The sequence below is a fragment of the Cygnus atratus genome, chromosome 2 (genome assembly GCF_013377495.2).
Source record: "Cygnus atratus isolate AKBS03 ecotype Queensland, Australia chromosome 2, CAtr_DNAZoo_HiC_assembly, whole genome shotgun sequence".
NCBI classification, from domain to species: Eukaryota; Metazoa; Chordata; class Aves; order Anseriformes; family Anatidae; genus Cygnus; species Cygnus atratus.
The window spans coordinates 160,317,651-160,332,575 of NC_066363.1; the positions used below are offsets into that span (position 1 = coordinate 160,317,651).

At 42.5% G+C, this 14,925-nt stretch overlaps 1 protein-coding gene and 1 long non-coding RNA gene across 3 annotated transcripts in view; one reads left to right on the top strand and one right to left on the bottom strand.

Annotated features, from left to right (window-relative positions):
• Window positions 1-849: 849 nt before the first annotated feature.
• LOC118260135 (uncharacterized) lies at window positions 850-4,004 on the bottom strand. The gene is made up of 2 exons (XR_004782186.2): window positions 3,691-4,004; window positions 850-2,326 (listed from the first exon to the last, which is right to left on the bottom strand). It is a non-coding gene; the product is annotated as an uncharacterized LOC118260135 (long non-coding RNA).
• A 282-nt stretch (window positions 4,005-4,286) lies between these two features.
• The window catches only part of FAM83H (family with sequence similarity 83 member H), a 31,390-nt gene continuing 20,751 nt past the window's right edge, over window positions 4,287-14,925 (top strand). The window contains exon 1 of one of the 2 annotated variants that reach the window (XM_035570171.1): window positions 4,287-5,253. The gene's annotated coding sequence lies outside the window, so the exon portion shown is untranslated. The remainder of the gene's footprint in view (window positions 5,254-14,925) is intronic. The other variant, XM_035570172.1, reaches the window with a different exon arrangement.

The following is a 14,925-nucleotide window of genomic DNA, read 5'->3' on the forward strand; positions in this document are numbered from 1 at the left end:
TCTGGGCACCACAATACAAAAAGGACATAAAACTGTTGGAGGGTGTTCAGAGAAGGGCTACAAAGATGGTGAAGGACCTAGAGGGGAAGATGTATGATGAGCGGCTGAGGTCACTTTGCCTGTTCAGCCTGGAAAAGAGGAGGCTGAGGGGACACCTCATTGCGGTCTACAGCTTCCTCACGAGGGGGAGTGGAGGGGAAGGCACCGATCCATTCTCTTTAGTCACCAGTAATAGGACCCGAGGGAATGGTGTCAAGCTGAGGCAGGGGAGGTTTAGGCTAGACATCAGGAAGAGGTTCTTCATTGAGAGGGTTGTCGCACACTGGAACAGGCTCCTCAGGGAAGTAGTCACTGCACCAAGCCTGTCGGAGTTTAAGAAGCATTTGGACTGTGCACTTAGTCACATGGACTGAATTTTTGGGTAGACCTGTGTGGTGCCAGGAGTTGGACTCGATGATCCTTATGGGTCCCTTCCAACTTGGGATATTCTATGATTCTAGTTATTGATTGGAAAGATGCAGGTAATACCCTAATGCTGTAAGTGTGATGAAGTATTTTTTAGACCATTAGCAATGAGATCACCTCTGTTAGGAGCGCCCTTCTTAAAATCAGCCATTCTAGATAATTTTCATTCCAGAGTATAACAGACACTGGCTCAGGAAACATCAAACCTATTTAAAGTTCAGAAAACTTGGAAGAGCTGATAATGATAACATAACGTTGCTGATTCATTTGTGTATACAGCAGTAGTGAGCCTGACAATAAAAGTATCTGTACAGTTTGATAGTCAGATTTTTAAGCTAGAAGAAAAAAGTTCAGTAAATACAGTTTAAAGGATGGGAGAAGATATTTTAAAATGTTGTTTATTTAATTTACTGAAGAGAAGACTGAAAGGTGATGTGTTTATTTTAGTTGCATTACTGACAAATATTTAAGTCAAATATAGGTTACTAGACTCAATGCAGAAGACTAAATTCTATGTACGTTATAACATAGGAGACTGAAGCAGAAGAGTGATAGTTTTTTCTGGCCATAAGCTCTATGAAGGCAAGTGCCACTACACTGACATTCACCTCAAATACGGTACCCAAGAAGAATACTTCAAATGGGATCTTGCTTGCTGGTAGAAACTAGAGACAGAGTTTATGTGGATTTTACATTCCTTTACAGATAATTTTAAACTTTATTACAAATAATTATTATTTAAGGAATAAAAGGTTTGTAAAGCCACACACTGAAACCTTGTTGAAAATTTTTGTGAAACAATCACAAAAAAAAAAATTGCGAACCAATCTTGATTTGACCTTCAGGGGGATTTGAAAATTCATGTTTCAGTATCATACAGGAAAAAGACCTAAACTAAATGAAACTTGCTTTCCTTACAGTCATCTTTGGTTCAACTCAACCTAAATCTCATCTTCAGATTAGAAGTGCTACTTATCCCATCTAAATTTAGGTGTTTCTAAGGTAGCTGATTCATCTCCCTCTGTACTCAGTGGGGTTTAGCTGCAGTTCACCTCTCTGTTTTCGAAGGTCTGAATTGCATCCTAGGCTCCACTGACATAGTAACAAGCCCTCCAAAGACTATAAAATGATCATGGGTAACTTGCCGTGTTGTGGACACCTACATAGTAATCACCAATGTTGAGTCAAATAAATTCTGCTTTAAATACATATATCATTACCAGGACACTATTGGCAGTATCATCACTTTTTTGGGCCTCAAAGTTTCCTGACAGTAGGAAAGATATATTATCTAAAAGATAACATGAAAACAACCTCTGACCTTAAAAAAAATAACCTCCTTTTGAATGTTGTTTCAGTTAAAATTAAATGGAAGGACAAATAAAGACAGGATTGTATCTTAAACTATTCACTTAAAAAAAGGAGACAATGTAATTTCTTAGACTAATGAATAGATATGAAAGAACCTTGAAATTTCTTCACAACAAACGTGCTAAAACTGCTTCTTTAGCATTGTCGACAGAGTATTAGGTAATTCAGGAAGCACACTCCAGGCCATACTCCTGTCTGTGAATCTCACAAACATCCTTCTTCACTTCTTAAAGATGCCATATTAGAACTGGAGTTCTGGTAACTTCACTCAGGGAAGGAATCGGCTTCATCTTTGCAACAGACTCTTCACTTACAATGTTAGTTTTCTTTGCCATTAGGGAAAATGCCAGATGACATGGACTCAAAGCCAAGCAGCTTACAAATGGCACACAGCTCTGTGCATCTCTTGGCACAACCTGCCTACATCATCAAGACAGCACAGAAGGTTCAGATCAGCTCATGGATGAAAACCAGCTGGTCAAAGCAGAACCTGAGAAAGAAAATGGTCATAATGTTAGATAAATGAAAGTATTTTGGAAAGCCTTCTATCATGTATACCTTTCTTTGGCTGAAGGTACACACAATTGGAGCAGTCGGTGTGTAGTTCAGACATATTATCAGACTCACAGGCATCAGCTGCAATAAAAAAATTCAATTAAATGTTAGAAAAAGCAAATCACCATGAGGGTGGTCAAGCTTAGGAATAGGAACTGAATGAAGCTGTGGGATCACTGTCTTTGGAGATACTAAAAAAAAAAAAAACAACACAGAAAATACTACTAAATAACATGATCTAATGGATTTTGAATTGAATGGGGATGCTGGACTATGTCTCCAATGACACCTTTCAAACCAAAATTATTCTATGATTTCTTTCTTAATCTATACTCAGATAACAGTAACAACTAATACATTCACCTGTCTTTGATTATCTAGAAGATTCAATCTTATCCCAGTGGATGATGACCACAGTTATTCATGCTTTTGAACAACTGCATTAACCAATCACGCTTTAACTTTACAGAATACAGCAGAGTATTTCCTCAGCAATGTGTTAACCACAAGAGCATCAAACTGACCAAGTACCCCTTACAATGGCTTCTTTGGATAAGCACGTTTGGATAAGTTCTAAGTTGTGCTTCTTACCTCCAGGGCGTGCATATGGAAAATACAAAGATCACCTGAAGTTCTAAATTTTGATGGAGATTGTCATAACCATCCCAATGGCACAACAATACTTTCCATCAGAGAGCAAATTTGCTTAGGCTTACTTGTATTTCAAAACATTTATTTGATCTTGCCTTTTCTAACAAAGATAGCAACCTACACACTGAAAACAAGAACAACATAAAAACTTTATCAAAGGAAAATATTCCAAGACATACACAATTATACCAAAGAGAAGAGGAAAACAGCAAGACAAAACAGAGATTAGTCACATGATGTGCTGCTGGAAAGCATCTACTTGTAGCTGAAATCACTGACAGATATGAAACTACAGAGTTAAGATTGTTTTATAGGTGGCCATCCATCCTGCATTCCTTGTATCCCTAAAAGCTATGATTCTTGAAGTCGTCAACTAAGCACTCAAAGTAAGTGGGGCATTGTAAATAGAATATTCCTGCTCCAGTTCCTTTCCTCCAAAATAGAGATAATCACACCATCACAGCCCAATTGAGTACTTAGAATTTAATTGGTGTTTGTTAAGCATTCCAGTAGTATACTGATGAATAGCACAGCAACATCTACATGGAAGTTAATAACTCCATTCAGTGTGGTGCTTAAGTGGCGTGTGGTGAATAATGCCCTGGGCAACACAGTGAAGGATGATTAAAAGCTGTATTTACTGGTTACCTCCTCAGCTGGAACTCTCTCCATCCTTTTGCATTGAGTGAAATAAGTTCCTTCTGAAAAATATCCCACAAGGATGCTACTGAAGTCTGTATAATCATGCACATTTCCAAATTCTGAAGACATCCCCTCCTGTCTTGGCTCCTCAATATTAAATTACGTTTTGTAATACCCACACGAAATTATCATACATGACCATACAGAAGGAAGCAAGACCCAGGAATAGACGGTATGGGATGCGCGGCCACGCATTGACTGCGCTGTGAGTGCATATGCACCACACACCACGGCTAACCCGGACGCGCCCGGCCTTTCTGTGCCGCTTACCCTCGCCCACAGTACCCGGACTCCCCCCACGCCCTCCCGCCGCAGGGCCCTGTCCCGCCGTCCTTGCACTGCGCGGGCACCCAGGCGCCGCCAGCAGGATAAACTCAACGAGCGCCGAGGCAGGACGGTGCTCCCCTCCCCGCCTCTGTAACATGGCGCCCGCGTCGCCCCGGCCCCGCCCCCGCCCCCGCCCGCCGCGGTGCCCGGGCCCGCCAGAACCGGGCTGCCAGGCCTGAGTCACCGCCACCTCCCGCGGAGCCGCCTCCCGCCGCGCCCTCCCAGCCGCCCGGGCACCGCCCGGCACACAGCAGCCGCGGCGGTTGCCAGGCTGAATAAGATAGAACATGAAAGGCGAAATAACAGGAGCTGCCACGCCCGGGGCTGCGGGGAATCTCGCTTAACCCTTCTCAGCCTGCGCCTGAAGCTGGCTCCAACTCCACGCGCGGCTGCAGTGCCAGCAGGACAGCCCCTCTGCCAGCGAGGCCGGGGTGCAAATGACAGTGTATGGGGCGGGGGGGCCGTGCAGGGAGACGGGGGAGGCACGGCTATGGCCTCGGATACACTTTTGCACAGCACCCCCAGGGAGACAGGAGGGGCCCTGGGTACAGCCTCAGGTACTCTTTAAGGGCACTCCCAGGAAGATGGGGGTGCGTGGGCATGGCCTCAGGTACCTTTCAGAGGCATGCCAGTGCCCTGCTGTGGAAGAGGGAGGCTGAGGGTCCAGCACTCCAATCACTCCTGTTGTGATGGTGCCATGGCCCAGGCCCTATGGCCACACAGTGCACAACACAACGGTCTCCCCAGCATGGACCCCTGAGCATGGCAAGTCTGTGCTGAGCCCAAACCCTCAATTCCAGGGTAGGTACTGGACTACGGTGTGCATGGGCCAAACCTGGGACTGGCAGCCAGGGTCCCTGCACGGCTGTCAGTACTGAGCCTGCTTCCTAGGCCTGCTCCAAGGCCCAGGCCTGAGCTGGTCTGACAGGCTCGGGGCAGACGGAAGGGAGAGGCCGCCTGCGGCTCAGGAATGTGCAGCCCTTATCTCTGGCTCCCCTGCAATCCTGGGGAGGGAATAACTCTCCGGAGTTTGCCTTTCTCTCGCTCTTACTCACCCTCTGCCCTGGGTGGAGCTTGATTCTCGCTGGATTGGAGGTGCCCGTGAATCAAGCTGCAGGCACGTCCAGGGGAGCGGAGAGCTGGAGAGCACGACCCACCACCTGCCCTGGCTCACCTGGGAAGGTAGGAGAAGTTCAGGCACCTCCTGGGGTACCTGAATGGCTTCGTGAAGTGGTGGGCAGGGGCTGGGGAGGTCCTCTCCTGCTCCTCTGTGCAGGACTCAGTGCTCGGGATTTGGGGCAGGGACTTTCTGCAGGTAGTTTGTGGGCAGGAGATGGCTGCTTTGTGGGGCCAAAAGGTTCCAGTAGCAGGAGCTCCCATCTGTGTCATGACTGCTGCAGTAGGAGGAGAAACCCAGTAGGAGACAGAAGAGGTGAGTGGGGAGGGAGAATGCTCCAGCACAGTCGGACGGCATCATGGCTAGTGAGGGAAGAGACCTCTTGTTCCTTAGGTAGCCTGATCAAAACTTCTCAGTGAATGCTTCGCTGAGCCTGTGGCCCATCTCCTTTGAGAAAGCCCCAAGGAGGGTACATTTCTAGACTTAGCCCTGTCTTCAGGAGGAGATCTCACAGCTTGACTCAGCTTCCCACGGCAGAGTCTGAGCTGGCCATCTCCTTGGACAGAAAACCCTGTAGGCATGTGTGCTCAGATGACTGGGATGAGGACTTCGCTGGTAGTAGGGCTGGAAGGGCCAAGGTCTGCAGTAGGCAAAGAACCATGAGACATCTGTTGAGGCCCACTGCACCCATACTTGCTTTGACCTCACTCCGCATGCATGGGTGTGTAGCTGTCTGCTGACATGGCCTGCAAGCAGCGACACAGACATTCATGCACGTACATGCAAAAGCACAGACAGATGCGTGTGGACACATGCATGCACAGGCACACATGCATATAGCTCATTTTTTCCACAGATGTGAGCCTTCTGGTTTTGTGTGTACGCAGAGAGGAAGGGGAAGGTTTTGTATTCGTGGCACTAAAATGACTGAGGTCAATAGAATTCAATTATGGCTTTTGTCTGGCCTGAGGACCAACGTTCTCTATCTTCTAAAACAGTTAGAGGGGAAGGAGGCACTTGGAGAGGGACAGAAGCCTTTAAAAACCTTATTTTGCTGGAAGAAATTAATTCATGAAAGTTACAATAAGCTCAGCTGTAAATACCGGAGTTACAACTCTAGGCAACAAACCAGCCCCCAAGCAGAGCAGTGACAAACATACTGCAGAACACTGGTGGTCGGTATCCCTTTGCACAGCTTACAATAGCATGTGTTTTCATTGAACAACGAGTAAAGAAAGAGACAAGCAGACAGAAAAAATATAGCACCTCTTCGCCCCTTTGCAGGGGCACAGGAGGGTTGCAGTTTGGTGAGGCAAAGTTATTTTAATTTTGGCCTAACTCCCATTGGTTTGAGGGGCTTCAGAGATGTATATGAATTACTGAGAGCTGTATTTGCTTGTCACCTGGCAGTGCAAACAGGAGTATACTGAGGAAGAAAAAAGTTACGCTTATTGTGTGGCTGCAGGGAAAATTGCATGCCAAAAGAAAAAACAAAAATGTCATACCAGAGTCTGGTTTGATTGTGACAGAGTAGGATCATGGAACAGGAAGCAGATACCTGTCTTTTCTATCTTATTGTTCAGGCAATCTTAATTTTCTGAGCAACAAAAATTTAGCCCCAAGCCTTGTAGTATTGGACTTATTTCTATTTTATAAGTGTAACACTTTTGGACTGCTTATCATGCCCCATTTGGCAGGCCTTAATGAGGAAGAACAGTTTTGTGAATGGATTTCTAAAATCTAAGTCACAGTGCAGGGTAGAGTAAAGGCCAAGGGTTGCATGCAGTTGTCCTCCAAATTATATGTTACATTATTTGGCCTTTTTCTTGAGGTTATTCATGTTCTCTAGTACATAAAGGAACAAGCAAAAGGATTGACCGAAAGAGAGTAAATTTGGCATAAGTGTTGCCAGCGCTTCAGGTAATCTCTCTATAGAGGCCCCTTTTGCATGCAGAATCACACTTCAGTTTTCAGTTTGTCTTAGCATACATAAGTAGCTGTAAACATCAAATTTTGGCCTAGTAACTTTCTGCAGGCTGGATTTACACATACCACTTCATGCTCTTTATTGCATAAGACAGTTAAGATTGACATCCTGACACGCTGTCTCAATAACCACTTCACAAGGAAAATTATGACGTAATTTTTCTTCTACTTTTCCTTTCCACTGTGCTGTAGGAAGATCCCATGGACATTCCGAATGTATGGCTACAGCAAAGAATATTTTGTGGGATCCCTTGCACAGAGTAGCAAGCAGAGGTGAATGGGAGTCCAGCAGGTGGTCTGAAGTGCTGACCGGGTTCCCAGTTCTGCTCTGCCACATGCCGGTAGCACACAGTATGTTTACTACTCACCTTGGTCATTGAGTTTATTATATCAGTTCATAGGGTGAGCTAGCAAATGTATGTAATATGGAAGGTAAAGTTGTAATCTCTGGAAGCTCAGTGAACAAACTGATTAAATGAGTCGAAGCAATTTTTTATCTGGTGTCTGTGACTTCAGACGAAATTAAACTCCTAGACCACAGCAGGCTAATATAGTGTTTTTTAAAATGCGGACTGTGATGCATATAAAACCATCTAGAGTAAAGAATAGGATCACATTCACTCAGATGCTTTGACATAGGGTGATAGTAGAGGCTGCTCAGATAACCAGAAGAGAAAGCCTATAGTTATATATATGACATTGTAATAGGAATAACAAATTTCATATTTTTATCTTCTAAACAGAAATTTTAACAGTAACCCAGGCTTTGAGCCTACAGCCTACAACCAAGAGAACTTTAGAATGTGAACACAGAGACTTCAGCAGAAAATACAGAAAGGAAGATCGAAAGAGGAAGGATAATTGCTGTGAGGATTTAGCAGATGCAGCTGTGGCTGAGAAAGTGTCTAATTCAGAGTACTGCCCACAATTCACCAGACTGCTCTGCAGAACATATCTAAGCCTTACTTGGTGAGAAGAGCAGTTAATAGGAAGGTAATTAAGTCTCCAGTGTGGTCCAGCATCCAGTGTTTTTCCAGCCACAGCTCTTGTAAAATTTCCATGGCAATACATTATTTCTAAACCAGGAAATTCTGGAATACCCTTGAAAACTGAAAGTTCTCTACACTACATCAAGTTTCTAATCTACAAGAATGTCACTATGAGATTGGCAAGTAAGAGGCCTTAAATTGAGAAACCCTTTCTCAGAAGAAGTTTAATAATTAGTACAGGAAGCTAGCACCCATAGGAGTAGCTCTTAGAAAGGATGAGCATAGCTGTCACTATTAATTGACTGCTGCAGCAGGATTACAAAGCACTAGCCATCCCTCCATTACACAATGCAGAATTAAAAACAAACAAACAAAAAACCAAACAAACACCTCGAACAGTATTCCAGGAGACAGGTCCACCCCCCAATCGTTTACCTACTACAGCATTTTCTTGAGAGCAAACCAACATTTTCCATGTCTTGTTGCCACAATGCCAGCCCAAGTAGTTTTACCACAGGCAATACTGTTCTCTCCTAAAGCTGACCCTCCCAGAATATTAGCAACCTATTTTCCTATCTTCTATTTTATCAAGCCAAATATAATTTTTAAATAGTTTGTTTCTAGACTTCGGGGGTTCAGAATATTTTGGAATTCTGAAAATTTTTCACAGCCCATCATAAGGAAATACATGATGTCATTTAACATGACTGTATGGGCCAGCTGTGGCCTGCTCATTCTTGCCTTCTGGATCACAGTTTGAAAATCACTGCTTCACATTTTTCTACAGAATGTAACTTTGATGACGCTCAAAATCACTGATTCATTTCTTCACCTGAGTTTGGCAAATACTGCTAGTTGAGAGAGGTTTTGTGGCTGTGTTTGGAGACTAGCAGGCTAAAGTAAATACTTTTAAGTTGCCCTTCTTTTCTTGCTGTTATCCAGGGCAATGAAAAGACAAGGTGTTTAAGCTCAGCAAATTGTGCATATACTTGCATATAAATATGGGGTCTTGGGCAGAGATCATATCTTACTACCCCTTTCCAACCAGTATGAGACAGCCTTTGCTTCCTCTCAGGCAGTTTCCTCTGCTGGTGTATAGAGCACTGTAAAGACCTCAGCTTTTGGGAGTGTCTTAAAGCAGAGAAGCAGGTCCAGCCAGGGAAGTCATCATCTGAGAGAGGCAGACTAGGAACTCGCCATGCAGGCAAAACACGTAACAACAAGCACTGGAGTCAGCATTGGAAAGGAAGATAGAGCCAGCTTGAGGTGCTGAGGCATCACCAGGGGCTGACATCAGGCAGCAGCAGATGAGAGGAAAAGGAAACACTGAGCCAGTTTACTTTTGCTTAGACATGGAGAAATACAATCCATCACTTTTGATTCACACCTGGCACAGAGGAGAATGAAGAAAAATGCAGGCCTTTTTTTTTTTTTTTTTTTTTTTTTTTTAATGTAGGGCTTTGTGGTCTTACAGTGATCATTCAGACAGCATTGTTGAGACTAGAATTTCATGGTACTCTTCTAGAAAAAAAAATTAAAGTCCAGTGAAATGGAACAATGTCAAAAGGCATTAAATGATGCACAAGCCAACAAGGTCTATATTTTTTCCATTTTCTGATCTTAGTTTTAGTCTGAAGGGAGGGTTTTTACATAGCTAGCTTTATCTGTCACTTTTCCCTCCTCTGCCTAGATTAAAGATTTCCTTATGACAACCTTTTTCTGTGCAGAGATACTCGTAGACTGTGATCACATCATCTCATACTGTTTTCAGTATTAAGTGGGTGACATTCTCTGATCTGATAGCTTTACTGGATCACAAAACTGAATGCTAGTGGTAAGTATCAAACAAAGTCACTCCCAATTACACCAGTGCGAACAGAACCAGACCTCAGGCCAAGCCAGAAGGAGATTTCCCAAGAAGACTCTCTCCTCAAATCAGCAGGTCCTGATAACTGCAAAGGGATAGCTGCATGCTCCTTTCTCTCCTCCTGTTTCTCCCTTGCCAGTGTGTTTTGGCTGGGGAGGGGAGCAATTACATTAGTAACTACATGTACAGAGGTGCGCTGGCACAGGAGCAACCAATGCAGTGTCTTTGGGAAAGCCTAAGCAGATGGGTGGGGGAAATCTTTGCTGTTGAGAGATTGAATCCCGTCTCTCATCAGTCCATTTTATCTGCCTTCATCTCCTACTTGTTAAGTTTTCAAAAAGCTCCTTCGTGCTTTCCTTTATCCACTGCCCCTAAGCATGGGAGGAGTTACTCATAAACAGCTACAAAGTCTGCCTTCCTTTTCTCCGTCAGCTTCCTCCTAAAGAAAAACAAGAGTCCCATATTAGCATGCTAAAAAGTAACTTCTGAGGAGGCAGTGTACTGAATACTTGTTTCTTTATACTGCTTCTCTGTACCTGTCTGTATTCTACTATGCTTAGAGGAAGAATTTCTTGGGAGGGGACTTCTGTAGTTTGGGTTCATTCTGTACCTAATATAGTAAAGTTCTCATTCATGACTGGTGCTTTTGATACTTACAAATTTGTGAGCATGATTTTATGAAATCATAGAATATCCTGAGTTGGAAGGGACCCACAAGGATCGTCGAATCCAACTCCTGGGTCTCCAAAGGACCTCCCAAAAAATCAGACTGTGTGTCAGGGAGCGTTGTCCAAACACTTCTTGAACTCCGGCAGGCTCAGTACTGTGACCACTTCCCTGGGGAGCCAGTTCCAATGCCCGACCACCCTCTCAGTGAAGAACCTTTTCCTGATATCCAACCTGAACCGCACCTGTTGTAGCTTCAAGCCATTTCCTCGGGCTGGATAAATAATAAACAATTTAGGAAAGCAGAGAACTGCATGAAATTCCAAGTAATAACAACCGCCTTCTAGAACAAAAAAATAGAGGACACTGTGAATCAACACTATTTTTTTCCAGACTTCATGAAATGCCAATTCTGTGTGACGCTGCAGCTTTGTATGGGGAAAATGGGATCCAGTGTGGTGACTTGTCAAATGATAAATGAAAGCTAGTCTGGAATCTCTGTAAAAGTAAATTCACAACTTGCTTTCTCTTTATTCATTTACTCTTTATCGTGGAGCATGATGTTCTGTATAAGACTTTGTCTGTCTCATGCATGCAAAGGTATTACTTTGCCTTTTCTTTAGGCATTGTGATGGTTCTCCTTATGTTAAAAAACTCCATCAAAAATTGTTTTTCCTGTCTCCCTGTAGAAGCTAGCTGTAGTACAGTGCCTATAAACCACATAATTCCAAAACTACTGATATGCAAAATGCTAAATTTGCACATCTCCCTGTTGTTCCTTTGCACCCTTTGCTTGTTTTCCATCTGTATATCATGTCTAATGGGATCTAGATTATGAAATCTTCTTAAGCAAGCACCAATTTAATAATTGCATCTAGCAACCATGGGATTCTGACTCCCAATCAGAATCTTTTATTATAACTGAAAAATGATTGAAACCAGCAAGTATACTTGCCTGTATCCACTTGGGATTCAGGAAAATTAGTTTTGTGCCTCTAGAATCATTCAGCAACAGCAGGACTGAAAGAAAGAAACAAACCATAGTAATCCTGTCCTATAAATCAGCAGGATAGTCATTGCTTCTTAGTGGTCCATAATAAAATAGAATATTATGAAAGGAACACAACATAAAACATTATTCTGTGCTGGTGCAGCCTTACCTTGAGTACTGTGTATGGCTTTGGGTGCCACAATATAAGAAGGTTACAAAACAATTGGAGAGTGTCCAAAGGAGGACAACAAAGATGGTGAAGAGTCTAGAAGGGAAGACGTATGAGAATTAGCTGAGGTTTGTTCACTTGGTTTGTTCACCCTAGAGGAGAGGAAACTCAGGGACAACCTCATTGCTACAGTTTCCTTACTTGCAGAGCAGAGGGGCAGGCACTGATCTCTTCTCTCTGGTAACAGCAACAGGAGCCAAGGGAACAGCATGGAGCTGTGACAGGGGAGGGTCAGGCTGGATATTAGGAAATGGTTCTTCACTGAGAGGGTTTTTGGGCAGTGGAACAGGCTTCCCAGGGAAGTCATCATGGCCCCAAGCCTGCTGGAGTTCAAGAAGCATTTGGACAATGCTCTGAGACAGGTGGTTTGATTTTTGGATGGGTCTGTGTGGAACCAGGAGTTGGACTTGTTGATCCTTGTGGGTCCCTTCCAACATGGGATATTCTATGATTATACCACTGTATATAAAGCCATATTTCACTTTCATCTTGCAGCTCCATTCCCATCATCTCAAAAAATTACACAGTAGAAGTGAAAAATTCAGAGAAGAGACTAGACTAGAGACGTAGAACTGCAAACATGTAATAAACAGTTTAATAAGTTAGAGTTCTCCATTTAGAAAAGTGATGATTGAGGAGGGAGTTGACATATAAAATCAGAGGGGCACGATGAAGTTCAGTAGATACTGGTTTTTTATCAAAAGCAAAAGACAAAGAGCAAGAAGCAGATTCTAAAACAAAGGAGACTGTTCTTTATAGCTGAGCTGTAGAACTCCTTGCCTCTGGCTGTTGTAGATGCTGAAATTGTATATGGGTTTGGGAAAACTCTATGTGAGTTTATGATAGTAAAATCCTTTGAAGCTGTCTACAGTCAATAAAGCATATCTGGCTCAGGAAGTTCTTGAACCTCAAGAAGCTAACATTGAATTAGAGAAGCTGGTGAAGCATTATAAATGCTTGGCCTGTCCCTATATATTTTTCACATCATCTGCTCTCAGACCCCACTGGAGATTAGATTCTAGGCTACCAAGACATTTGATCTGAACCTGTACAGCTGTTTTTATACTCTATTCTCCCTTGGTCATTCAATTTCAGAAATATATATTAAAGAGAGGGTTCAGACATAGAGAGAATGAATTCTGGAGAGACTGAGAATTTTGGGATTCTTTATCTAGAGAAGCCAGAAAGTAAATAAACAAATAGAGATGAGGAAAGGGCAGGTAAAGTGCAGAGATGTGCAGAGGGGCTTTTATAGTAGAGATATTTAGTGCTAAAGAACTCAGTACATAGGATTATAGTATAATACACTGTATGGAATGGGATTGGGAAAAACTATAACCTTTCTGGAGGATTATGATCTAAATCAGCATCATTTAGATGAGGAAAAGTCATCTCAGTAATTTACAGAGAGAAAATTGCTTGAAATATGTTGTTTTGAGTACAGTTTCAGATTAAGGGCATGGCTGCACACAAAAATGCTTTGTACTATAACACGTCATCACAGAGTAACTATTTCATAGCAACTACCTATATGCATGTACCCTTACTGTAAAGTTCTCTGTCGTAAATGCAAGGTATTGCAGTTCACTTATGTTGAAGAAGTAATTGCCTTTCACTCATGACAAGAAAAGTGCATGGTAGGTACAGTGGATCATTAGGTTTCCACAAAAACAGCTTACTTAACAGTAATTGTATATTGAGTCTGTACCCTAATGGCCAGTTGTTAGTTGGATGAATATGCTAAAATCATTCAGTGGATAAAAGTACATTACTTTCAAAAGGCCATTGATAAGATCTCTCATAAAATTTACTGAAAATAAACACTGAAATTATTAAATCTAGAGAGAAGTGCAGGTAACTTTGGAAAAAAAACTAACAAACGTAGGTGAAAGAGCACCAGCATAATGCATATTAACCAGCATAATGCAAATGAAACCACGTGTTGCTGGTGCAAGGTAATTTATACAAAGGGAAAAAATGATATAATTATATGCCCTCTGGCATTCAAGTGAATATGCAGTTTGGGTTGGTGATGGTGTATGTTTATTATAATGAGCCCAAATTTCTTCAAATAATCTAAATAACTACTTTCTGAAATATGATTAAAAATCCTACATTATGTTGACAGATTTTGTGTGTTAGGTAGATAATGAAATAGTAATTTATTACTATTGATCATTAAAGAGAAGGTATTAACAATGTTCATTGTTATCAGACTTCCCAGCAATTGAGTCTTTGTCCAGTGCTGCTCAGGAGTTTGATAAGGAGTTTAGGTAATCAGTAAATAATCTGATAACATACAAGGATAACGTAAAATTTGTCGAAACAGTAGATATCGTTATATATTAAGTTGAAACAGTAAATATCATATATATATATATAAAGTGCAACATCACAATCTGATTACTGGAGTTCTTGAAGGGAGTCCAGTGAAGTGCTATGAAGATGCGTAGGGGGCTGGAGCATCTCTTAGGAGGAAAGGCTGAGGGAGCTGGGCCTGTTTAGCCTGGAGAAGAGAAAGCTGAAAGGGGATCTTATCAATGTATTTAAGTATCTTAAGGGAGGGTGACAAGATGTTGGGGCCAGACTCTTTTCAGTGGTGCCCAGCAATAGGACAGGAAAAAATGGGCACAAACTGAAACACAGGAAGTTCCATCTGAATATGAGGAAAAAATTCTTTACTGTGAGGGTGACAGAGCGCTGGAACAGGTTACCCAGAGAGGTTGTAGAGTCTCCTTCTCTGGAGGTATTCAAAACCTGCTTTGACATGGTCCTGTGCAATGTGCTCTAGGTGACCCTGCTTGAGCAGGGAGGTTGGACTAGATGATCTCCAGAGGTCCCTTCCAACCTCACCATTCTGTGATTCTGTTAAATGTATTTTTAGTAGTAAGATGTAAAACAATACACATAAATCCAGAATAAAGGTTAGAATTGAAGATTTAGTCATTTTACCATGAAATGTAGTGTAAGATGAAAGTCACTAGAAGTACACTGTTCCTTGTTTTGGTA